Raw genomic sequence first — 11,236 nt, 5'->3', positions numbered from 1 at the left:
TGGATCAGAGAGTCTGTTAAATGACTCACTACTGTAGTGGCTCTGGATCAGAGAGTCTGTTAAATGACTCACTACTGTAGTGGCTCTGGATCAGAGAGTCTGTTAAATGACTCACTACTGTAGTGGCTCTGGATCAGAGAGTCTGTTAAATGACTCACTACTGTAGTGGCTCTGGATCAGAGAGTCTGTTAAATGACTCACTACTGTAGTGGCTCTGGATCAGAGAGTCTGTTAAATGACTCACTACTGTAGTGGCTCTGGATCAGAGTCTGTTAAATGACTCACTACTGTAGTGGCTCTGGATCAGAGAGTCTGTTAAATGACTCACTACTGTAGTGGCTCTGGATCAGAGAGTCTGTTAAATGACTCACTACTGTAGTGGATCAGAGAGTCTGTTAAATGACTCACTACTGTAGTGGATCAGAGAGTCTGTTAAATGACTCACTACTGTAGTGGATAGTCTGTTAAATGACTCACTACTGTAGTGGATCAGAGTCTGTTAAATGACTCACTACTGTAGTGGCTCTGGATCAGAGAGTCTGTTAAATGACTCACTACTGTAGTGGATCAGAGAGTCTGTTAAATGACTCACTACTGGTAGTGGATCAGAGAGACTGTTAAATGACTCACTACTGTAGTGGATCAGAGAGTCTGCTAAATGACTCACTACTGTAGTGGATCAGAGAGTCTGTTAAATGACTCACTACTGTAGTGGATCAGAGAGACTGTTAAATGACTCACTACTGTAGTGGATCAGAGAGTCTGTTAAATGACTCACTACTGTAGTGGATCAGAGAGTCTGTTAAATGACTCACTACTGTAGTGGATCAGAGTGTTAAATGCTCTGGATCAGACTCACTACTGAGCTCTGGATCAGAGAGTCTGTTAAATGACTCACTACTGTAGTGGATCAGAGAGTCTGTTAAATGACTCACTACTGTAGTGGATCAGAGAGTCTGTTCAATGACTCACTACTGTAGTGGCTCTGGATCAGAGAGTCTGTTAAATGACTCACTACTGTAGTGGCTCTGGATCAGAGAGTCTGTTAAATGACTCACTACTGTAGTGGCTCTGGATCAGAGAGTCTGTTAAATGACTCACTACTGTAGTGGCTCTGGATCAGAGAGTCTGCTAAATGACTCACTACTGTAGTGGATCAGAGAGTCTGTTAAATGACTCACTACTGTAGTGGCTCTGGATCAGAGAGTCTGTTAAATGACTCACTACTGTAGTGGATCAGAGAGTCTGCTAAATGACTCACTACTGTAGCGGTCATGTCTCACGGTGTGATGTCTGACCAGCTTGTTATGTTATCTCCTGAAGGTCATGTCTCACGGCACACCGCAGGGGATCTTGGATGATGTTGCCATGGTGAGTAGATCATTAGCCAATCATTAAACATGGTCATTGGAACGATCTTCAAGGCTGAACCACTAATAGTGATCGTATGTTCACACGAATGAGCTACTTCTAGCCTGTTCCACTCGCTCAGACTTTCTACGACTGAGATGTGCAGTTCTCTCACCTCAGTTATTTTTAAGATGAACGCACTTAACTGTCGCTCTGGATAAGAGTCTGCTAAAGGACTAACGTGAAATGTAAAAATGATATGTAAATCCTACATTTGAGTTGGTTATAAAAGTGTTAAGAGACGAGATCACTAACTAACTTGACTGACTGATGTATTGTACCTGCAGGTTCTGGACGAAGAGGCCGAGGTGTTCATAGTTAAAATGTGGAGGCTGTTGATCTACGAAACGGAGGCCAAGAAGATTGGTCTGGGGAAATGAAGACTAGTACTACCACAGTACTACTATCTAGTACTACTACAGTATTACTGCTGTCAGGGACAGTTTTTTTCCCCTCTTGCTTCAAGTCTCTTTATGTCTCTGACTGATCGACTGATCACACGTCTCACTCACTAGGGGGTCGAGACTATGAACATGGGCCTGTTACCAGTCCTCAACCACCCTCTACCGCTCCCCGACCCCCTCTACCCCAACCCCCTCTCTCCTGCTCCCCAACCCCCTCTACCGCTCTCCGACCCCCTCTACCCCAATCCCCCTCTACCCCCTCTACCGCTCCCCGACCCCCTCTACCCCAATCCCCCTCTACCCCCCTCTACCGCTCCCCGACCCCTCTACCCCAATCCCCTCTACCGTTCCCCAACCCCCCTCTACCTCTCCCCAAACCCTCTACCGCTCCCCAAACCCCCCCCCCTCTACCCCAACCCCTCTCTCCCGCTCCCCAACCCCCTCTACCCGCTCCCCGACCCCCTCTACCCCAATCCCCCCTCTACCCCCCCCTCTACCGCTCCCCGACCCCCTCTACCCCAATCCCCCTCTACCCCCCCTCTACCGCTCCCCGACCCCTCTACCCCAATCCCCCTCTACCGTTCCCCAACCCCCTCTACCGCTCCCCAAACCCCCTCTACCACTCCCCAAACCCCTCTACCACTCCACAAACCCCCTCTACCGCTCTCCATACCCCCTCTACCACTGACCCCTCTACCGCTCCCCAAACCCCCTCTACCGCTCCCCAAACCCCCTCTACCACGCACCAAACCCCTCTACCGCTCCCCAAACCCCCTCTACCATGCAACAAACCCCATCTACCACGCATCAAACCCCCTCTACTGCTCCCCAAACCCCTCTACCGCGCACCAAATCCCTCTACCGCTCCCCAAACCCCCTCTACCACTCCACAAACCCCTCTACCGCTCCCCATACCCCCTCTACCACTGACCCCTCTACCGCGCACCAAACCCCCTCTACCACGCACCAAACCCCCTCTACCACGCACCAAACCCCTCTACCACTCACCAAACCCCCTCTACCACGCACCAAACCCCTCTACCACGCACCAAACCCCTCTACCACGCACCAAGCCCCCCTCTACCACGCACCAAACCCCTCTACCGCGCACCAAACCCCCTCTACCGCGCACCAGCCCCCCTCTACCGCGCACCAAACCCCCTCTACCGCGCACCAAACCCCCTCTACCGCGCACCAAACCCCTCTACCGCGCACCAAACCCCTCTACCGCGCACCAAACCCCCTCTACCGCGCACCAAACCCCCTCTACCGCGCACCAAACCCCTCTACCGCGCACCAAACCCCTCTACCGCGCACCAAACCCCCTCTACCGCGCACCAAACCCCCTCTACCGCGCACCAAACCCCCTCTACCCCGCTCTACCAAACCCCTCTACCGCGCACCCCCTCTACCGCTCACCCCCTCTACCACTCACCCCCCTCTACCACTCACCCTCCTCTACCACTCACCCTCCTCTACCACTCCCCAAACCCCCTCTACCACTCATCCCCCTCTACCACTCCCCAAACCCCCTCTACCACTCATCCCCCTCTACCACTCCCCAAACCCCCTCTACCACTCATCCCCCTCTACCACTCATCCCCCTCTACCACTCCCCAAACCCCCTCTACCACTCACCCCCTCTACCACTCCCCAAACCCCCTCTACCACTCATCCCCCTCTACCACTCATCCCCTCTACCACTCATCCCCCTCTACCACTCATCCCCCTCTACCACTCACCCCTCTACCACTCATCCCCTCTACCACTCATCCCCCTCTACCACTCATCCCCCTCTACCACTCACCCCCTCTACCACTCACCCCCTCTACCACTCACCCCCTCTACCACTCCCCAAACCCCTCTACCACTCACCCCCTCTACCACTCACCCCCTCTACCACTCCCCAAACCCCCTCTACCACTCCCCCAAACCCCATTCCATCAGTAACGAACAACAGCTGCTGTGTGTGTGTGTGTGTGTGTGTGTGTGTGTGTGTGTGTGTGTGTGTGTGTGTGTGTGTGTGTGTGTGTGTGTGTGTGTGTGTGTGTGTGTGTGTGTGTGTGTGTGTGTGTGTGTGTGTGTGTGTGTGTGTGTGTGTGTGTGTTCGCGCAAGAGAGAGCTTGACTGTGTTGAATGTGAAAGTGCCCACAAGCTTACTGCATGGTATGGTTTGTTTCTCAGCTGGTGTGAGAGAGAGCCCGTCAAAGCTCAGCTGTGTGTTTTTATCCATAATTATTTTGTCTGCTCCACTGCGTCTCACTGACACGTTGGGGCTTTATGGTTTAGTATTGTCAGGAAGGTATCTTATCTCGTTGGTACCGTCTGATTGGAGGATTCGCTCCACTGTGTGATCTAATGATGAAATTAAAGAAGCTTTTAATAAAATACATGAAAAAATGAAGTGGTTTTGTTCAAACTGAACACGTAGAAATAAGAAGTTTTCTGTTTTTCACTAAAGGAGTTGGGAATGAACCTTGTAACATTACACCAATACCCTAGTTACGTACCCTTAATGACACCAATACCCTAGTTACGTACCCTTAATGACACCAATACCCTAGTTACGTACCCTTAATGACACCAATACCTAGTTACGTACCCTTAATGACACCAATACCCTAGTTACGTACCCTTAATGACACCAATACCCTAGTTACGTACCTAGTTACGTACCCTTAATGACACCAATACCCTAGTTACGTACCCTTAATGACACCAATACCCTAGTTACGTACCCTTAATGACACCAATACCCTAGTTACGTACCCTTAATGACACCAATACCCTAGTTACGTACCCTTAATGACACTAATACCCTAGTTACGTGCCCTAGTTACGTACCCTTAATGACACCAATACCCTAGTTACGTACCCTTAATGACACCAATACCCTAGTTACGTACCCTTAATGACACCAATACCCTAGTTACGTACCCTTAATGACACCAATACCCTAGTTACGTACCCTTAATGACACCAATACCCTAATACCTAGTTACGTACCCTTAATGACACCAATACCTAGTTACGTACCCTTAATGAAACCAATACCCTAGTTACGTACCCTTAATGACACCAATACCCTAGTTCGTACCTAGTTACGTACCCTTAATGACACCAATACCCTAGTTCGCACCCTAGTTACGTACCCTTAATGACACCAATACCTAGTTACGTACCCTTAATGACACCAATACCTAGTTCGTACCCTTAATGACACCAATACCACCTAGTTACGTATTGCCTAGTTACGTACCCTTAATGACACCAATACCCTAGTTACTTAATTCTAATTACATTACCCTTAATGACACCAATACCTAGTTACGTACCCTAGTTACGTACCCTTAATGACACCAATACCTAGTTACGTACCCTTAATGACACCAATACCCTAGTTACATTTACCCTTAATGAAACCAATACCCTAGTTACGTACCCTTAATGACACCAATACCCTAGTTACGTACCCTTAATGACACCAATACCCTAGTTACGTACCCTAGTTACGTACCCTTAATGACACCAATACCCTAGTTACGTACCCTTAATGACACCAATACCCTAGTTACGTACCCTTAATGACACCAATACCCTAGTTACGTACCCTAGTTACGTACCCTTAATGACACCAATACCCTAGTTACGTACCCTTAATGACACCAATACCCTAGTTACGTACCCTTAATGACTCCAATACCCTAGTTACGTACCCTTAATGACACCAATACCCTAGTTACGTACCCTTAATGACACCAATACCCTAGTTACGTACCCTTAATGACACCAATACCCTAGTTACGTACCCTTAATGACACCAATACCCTAGTTACGTACCCTTAATGACTCCAATACCCTAGTTACATACCCTAGTTACGTACCCTTAATGACTCCAATACCCTAGTTACATACCCTAGTTACGTACCCTTAATTACTCCAATACCCTAGTTACGTACCCTTAATGACACCAATACCTTAGTTACGTACCCTTAATGACGCCATTACCCTAGATATGTACCCTTAATGACTCCAATACCCTAGTTACGTACCCTATTTACGTACCCTTAATGACTCCAATACCCTAGTCATGTACCCTTAATTACTCCAATACCCTAGTTACGTACCCTTAATTACCCCAATACCCTAGATATGTACCCTTAATTACTCCAATACCCTAGTTATGTACCCTTAATTACTCCAATACCCTAGTTACGTACCCATAATTACCCTAGTTACGTACCCTTAATGACTCCAATACCCTAGTTACGTACCCTTAATGACTCCAATACCCTAGTTACGTACCCTTAATGACTCCAATACCTAGTTACGTACCCTTAATGACTCCAATACCCTATTTACGTACCCTTAATTACTCCAATACCTAGTTATGTACCCTTAATGACTCCAATACCTAGTTACGTACCCTTAATGACTCCAATACCTAGTTACGTACCCTTAATGACTCCAATACCCTAGTTACGTACCCTTAATGACACCAATACCCTAGTTACGTACCCTTAATGACTCCAATACCTAGTTACGTACCCTTAATGACTCCAATACCCTAGTTACGTACCCTTAATGACTCCAACACCCTAGTTACGTACCCTTAATGACTCCAATACCCTAGTTACGTACCCTTAATGACACCAATACCCTAGTTACGTACCCTTAATGACTCCAATACCCTAGTTACGTACCCTTAATGACTCCAATACCCTAGTTACGTACCCTTAATGACTCCAATACCCTAGTTACGTACCCTTAATGACACCAATACCCTAGTTACGTACCCTTAATTACTCCAATACCCTAGTTACCCTTAATGACTCCAATACCCTAGTTACGTACCCTTAATGACTCCAATACCCTAGTTACGTACCCTTAATGACACCAATACCCTAGTTACGTACCCTTAATTACTCCAATACCCTAGTTACCCTTAATTACACCAATACCCTAGTTATGTACTCTTAATTACGCCTCTCTCGGACAGTCTTCAGCATCTATGGAAAAGGACAGTTGTCATGTCTCAATCATTCACTGTGTAAAAATCGACAGGACTATCATCAAGAATCAAAGGTGTTGTCATCACGAATCAATGGGACTGCCATCATGAATCAAAGGGACTGCCATCATGAATCAAAGGGACTGCCATCATGAATCAAAGGGCCTGTCGTCATGAATCAAAGGGAATGAATCAAAGGGACTGTCGTCATGAATCAAAGGGAATGAATCAAAGGGACTGTCATCATGAATCAAAGGGAATGAATCAAAGGGACTGTCATCATGAATCAAAGGGAATGAATCAAAGGGACTGTCATCATGAATCAAAGGGAATGAATCAAAGGGACTGCCATCATGAATCAAAGGGAATGAATCAAAGGGACTGCCATCATGAATCAAAGGGACTGCCATCATGAATCAAAGGGACTGTCATCATGAATCAAAGGGACTGTCATCATGAATCAAAGGGACTGCCATCATGAATCAAAGGGACTGTCATCATGAATCAAAGGGACTGTCATCATGAATCAAAGGGACTGAATCAAAGGGACTGTCATCATGAATCAAAGGGACTGAATCAAAGGGACTGCCATCATGAATCAAATGAGTTGTCATCATGAATCAAAGGGACTGTCATCATGAATCAAAGGGACTGTCATCATGAATCAAAGGGACTGCCGTCATGAATCAAAGGGACTGTCATCATGAATCAAAGGGACTGCCATCATGAATCAAAGGGACTGCCATCATGAATCAAAGGGACTGAATCAAAGGGACTGAATCAAAGGGACTGAATCAAAGGGACTGCCATCATGAATCAAAGGGACTGCCATCATGAATCAAAGGGACTGAATCAAAGGGACTGTCATCATGAATCAAAGGGACTGAATCAAAGGGACTGCCATCATGAATCAAATGAGTTGTCATCATGAATCAAAGGGACTGTCATCATGAATCAAAGGGACTGCCATCATGAATCAAAGGGACTGCCATCATGAATCAAAGGGACTGCCGTCATGAATCAAAGGGACTGTCGTCATAAATCAAAGGGACTGAATCAAAGGGACTGCCATCATGAATCAATGGGACTGACTGTTTGCCTGCATCTGTTCAGATAGAGCTGTATAATCTAGATCATGCTTTTGTTCAGGGAATGTACTATACTGTACAATCTATGTCAAGTTGAACCACTCTACAACTAAGAGGGACTGGTTGTTGTGGATCTAAGAGGGACTGGTTGTTGTGGATCTAAGAGGGACTGGTTGTTGTGGATCTAAGAGGGACTGGTTGTTGTGGATCTAAGAGGGACTGGTTGCTGTGGAGCTAAGAGGGACTGGTTGCTGTGGAGCTAAGAGGGACTGGTTGCTGTGGAGCTAAGAGGGACTGGTTGCTGTGGAGCTAAGAGGGACTGGTTGCTGTGGAGCTAAGAGGGACTGGTTGCTGTGGAGCTAAGAGGGACTGGTTGCTGTGGAGCTAAGAGGGACTGGTTGCTGTGGAGCTAAGAGGGACTGGTTGCTGTGGAGCTAAGAGGGACTGGTTGCTGTGGAGCTAAGAGGGACTGGTTGCTGTGGATCTAAGAGGGACTGGTTGCTGTGGAGCTAAGAGGGACTGGTTGTTGTGGAACTAAGAGGGACTGGTTGTTGTGGAACTAAGAGGGACTGGTTGTTGTGGAACTAAGAGGGACTGGTTGCTGTGGAGCTAAGAGGGACTGGTTGCTGTGGATCTAAGAGGGACTGGTTGCTGTGGAGCTAAGAGGGACTGGTTGCTGTGGATCTAAGAGGGACTGGTTGCTGTGGATCTAAGAGGGACTGGTTGCTGTGGAACTAAGAGGGACTGGTTGTTGTGGAACTAAGAGGGACTGGTTGTTGTGGAACTAAGAGGGACTGGTTGTTGTGGAACTAAGAGGGACTGGTTGCTGTGGAACTAAGAGGGACTGGTTGCTGTGGAGCTAAGAGGGACTGGTTGCTGTGGAGCTAAGAGGGACTGGTTGCTGTGGAGCTAAGAGGGACTGGTTGCTGTGGAGCTAAGAGGGACTGGTTGCTGTGGAGCTAAGAGGGACTGGTTGCTGTGGAGCTAAGAGGGACTGGTTGCTGTGGAGCTAAGAGGGACTGGTTGCTGTGGAGCTAAGAGGGACTGGTTGCTGTGGAGCTAAGAGGGACTGGTTGCTGTGGAGCTAAGAGGGACTGGTTGCTGTGGATCTAAGAGGGACTGGTTGCTGTGGATCTAAGAGGGACTGGTTGCTGTGGATCTAAGAGGGACTGGTTGCTGTGGAGCTAAGAGGGACTGGTTGCTGTGGAGCTAAGAGGGACTGGTTGCTGTGGATCTAAGAGGGACTGGTTGCTGTGGAGCTAAGAGGGACTGGTTGTTGTGGAGATGAGGGACCCCCCTCCCCTCCCACAGAGACACAGACACATGCATCTGTGAGGTCAGGGTTCTTCTTTCCTTGTAGTCAGCTACAGGTAGATTCAAGTCAATTCAACAGCCACTCCATTGTTCTTCCACTGACAAATTGTCTTCCTGCTGTACCAGATAAACTCCACTATTAATCACTGTTGCTGCTGTATCGTATCGACTCATTTTATACATTTTTGTTTCATTCTACGGTTTGTAATTATTGTGATTAATAAAAAATTTGATTTTGATTAAATATGTTGTGGCTGAGTATCAGAACCTCTTGACTGGTGTACTACCACTCATAACCACTAGAGGTCAGGCTATAAACCTGAGACTGGTGTACTACCACTCATAACCACTAGAGGTCAGGCTAAACCTGAGACTGGTGTACTACCACTCATAATCAGTACAGGTCAGGCTATAAACCTGAGACTGGTGTACTACCACTCATAACCACTAGAGGTCAGGCTAAACCTGAGACTGGTGTACTACCACTCATAATCAGTACAGGTCAGGCTAAACCTGAGACTGGGGTACTACCACTCATAACCACTAGAGGACATGCTAAACCTGAGACTGTTGTACTACCACTCATAACCGCTAGAGGTCAGGCTATAAACCTGAGACTGGTGTAGTACCACTCATAACCACTAGAGGACATGCTAAACCTGATACTGGATCTGTTAAGTGTGTGTGTACACCCACTAAAGTATTACTTTGAGATGTTTTTTTGGTAACGTGGTGACACCTGTAGTTTCCACTTTTTCAGTCATTTTTACAGGAACCAATCATGAAGTTGCCCACTCTTCTTTTCTTTCAGTGTAAGTTTAACCCTCCATCGGGTCCCCCAGATAGCATATTAACACGCCATAAGTCATTAAATAAATATTTAGAATAACAGGAAATGAACATTAAAACTGCAGATTTTTCTCTGTCTCATTTCAAAATGTGTAGAATAGCAGGAAATTAGATCAGAGAATCTTGAAAGTTTTTATAGAGAATATACTTGTTTTAGTAATTTTCTAAATAAATTGAATGTTATTTATTTCCATGTCATGTTTGGAGCAAAGGATCCCAATTTCAAACTCTAAAATATATATATATATATTATATTAAAGAAAATGTCAATAATGGATATTTTAACTGAAATTATCTGATGTAGTTTCTTACAATAGCTCTCTGTGACTAAAGAATAATTATCTCAAAATTGTGATTCTGAAAAGATGAGCCTGGAGATTTGGTCAATTGTTGTCAACACCACTGTTCTACAACACAGTTTAAACAATGGAAGTCCTAAGGGATAATGCTTGTTTTATAAATGTTAAAGAAATTAGCCTTTGAGCATTTCATAGTTATATAAAACAGTACAAAAATAAGCCTGGAGAAGACGGTAGGTCTGGAAGAGCAGCAGACATTCTGGTCTGTCTAGTCTGTCTAGTCAGTCTGGTCTGTCTGGTCTGTCTAGTCTGTCTAGTACTGTCTGGTCTGTCTAGTACTGTCTGGTCTGTCTGGTCTGTCTAGTACTGTCTGGTCTGTCAGGTACTGTCTGGTCTGTCTGGTACCCTCTGGTCTGTCTGGTACTGTCTAGTCTGTCTGGTACTGTCTGATCTGTCTGGTCTGTCTGGTACCCTCTGGTCTGTCTAGTACTGTCTTGTCTGTCTGGTACTGTCTGTCTGGTCTGCCTGGTACTCTCTGGTACCCTCTGGTCTGTCTGGTACTGTCTGGTCTGTCTGGTCTGTGTCGTCTGTCTGGTACCCTCTGATCTGTCTGGTACTGTCTGGTATGTCTAGTACTGTCTGGTCTGCCTGGTACTGTCTGGTACTGTCTAGTACTGTCTGGTCTGCCTGGTACTGTCTGGTCTGTCTAGTATTGTCTGTCTAGTACTGTCTGGTCTGTCTAGTATTGTCTGTCTAGTACTGTCTGGTCTGTCTGGTCTGTCTAGTACTGTCTGGTAATGTCTGGTCTGTCTGGTAATGTCTGTTCTGTCTAGTCTGTCTGGTCTGTCTGGTCTGTCTCGT

General features: G+C 46.5%; 1 pseudogene; it reads left to right on the top strand.

Annotated features, from left to right (window-relative positions):
- LOC124002048 overlaps positions 1 to 1,992 on the top strand; it is a 53,162-nt pseudogene extending 51,170 nt beyond the window's left edge.
- Positions 1,993 to 11,236: the final 9,244 nt, after the last annotated feature.

Source organism: Oncorhynchus gorbuscha, linkage group LG17, assembly GCF_021184085.1.
Source record: "Oncorhynchus gorbuscha isolate QuinsamMale2020 ecotype Even-year linkage group LG17, OgorEven_v1.0, whole genome shotgun sequence".
Classification (NCBI taxonomy): domain Eukaryota; kingdom Metazoa; phylum Chordata; class Actinopteri; order Salmoniformes; family Salmonidae; genus Oncorhynchus; species Oncorhynchus gorbuscha.
Note: the sequence above shows the minus strand (reverse complement) of the source record. Positions and strands in the feature narration are given on the sequence as shown.